The sequence below is a fragment of the Phalaenopsis equestris genome, unplaced genomic scaffold (genome assembly GCF_001263595.1).
Source record: "Phalaenopsis equestris unplaced genomic scaffold, ASM126359v1 Scaffold217045, whole genome shotgun sequence".
NCBI lineage: Eukaryota > Viridiplantae > Streptophyta > Magnoliopsida > Asparagales > Orchidaceae > Phalaenopsis > Phalaenopsis equestris.
Genome location: NW_018235606.1, coordinates 1 through 1,024, shown reverse-complemented (window position 1 = coordinate 1,024; position 1,024 = coordinate 1). Strand labels below are relative to the sequence as shown.

At 42.1% G+C, this 1,024-nt stretch overlaps 1 pseudogene; it reads right to left on the bottom strand.

The window, feature by feature from the left end:
* Nucleotides 1-8: 8 nt before the first annotated feature.
* Nucleotides 9-376, bottom strand: LOC110037221 (annotated as a pseudogene).
* Between the last annotated feature and the right edge of the window lie 648 nt (nt 377-1,024).

Below are 1,024 nucleotides of genomic sequence, written 5' to 3'. Positions count from 1 at the left end.
TAGGTGACGCAGGAGATTTTGCGGCCGAGGGCGACGACGGTGACAACGGGGTCGAGGACGGTGCGGTGATTGCAGACAAGGAGGACGCCGGGCTAGCCGGGGGAAGGGGGAGGGGAGCCGCGGACGATGAGGTTGATGCCCATGAGGTGGTAGGTGTGTTGGACGATGCGTTCAGGGAGGGGGATGTTGATGTAGACGCGGAGGAGGGAGAAGAGGAGGCCGCGGGGAGCCAGAGGAGGGTGAGGAGGGCGGTGAGGGGAGTTGGTCGTTGGGCGAGGCGGCCATCGTGGAGGATTACGGGCCGGAGGAGTTTGCTCTGGGTAACCGCTCTGCTGTCTTTGCCGTTGGATTCGGGCACCAAGTAGGCTTCCTGCATTCGAAATACCGTTACGCATGAATGTAATATGAATTGCTTTAAGAATTATTTTTTGAAGAGGAATAAATAAAATTTAATTGTTGAAAAATACAATTCTGCTATTTTGAGAATTGGTTGGTACATCATGGATGAAATTATCATATGATTACATAAATTTATTGGTATAATTAACTTCCCAACAAACTCCTCTCAACCCATTGACAATGGTCATAAATGAAAAAAATTATTCTATGCGGTATCTGATTTCCACGGTAGATCACCGTTTCGGTGGGATTTAAAAATAAATAAATAAATAAAAATTGAAAGTGGGTCCCATCGAATCGGTGATCGACGGTGGTGGTCAGACATCGCATAAATCTCTGAATGTGGTGTCCACGCAGAATAATTTTTCCATAAATGATGTCATATTTCTGTTAAATTATGGTTTAGAAATCAATTTGCATGAGCATGTGTTTTGAAGGGCTTTTATTATGGTATAGTTTATCAATAAAATATCAAACGTTGGGTTTTAAAGATGAAAATAAATAAAAATTGTTTGGTTTGCATGTAAATTTCTCTATATTTAGTTTTTCTTTTCTCTTTACATTAGTTGAATATGAAGTCTTGGGCCTTATTGAGTATTTTAGAAAAATAGGTGCAAGTAATAAT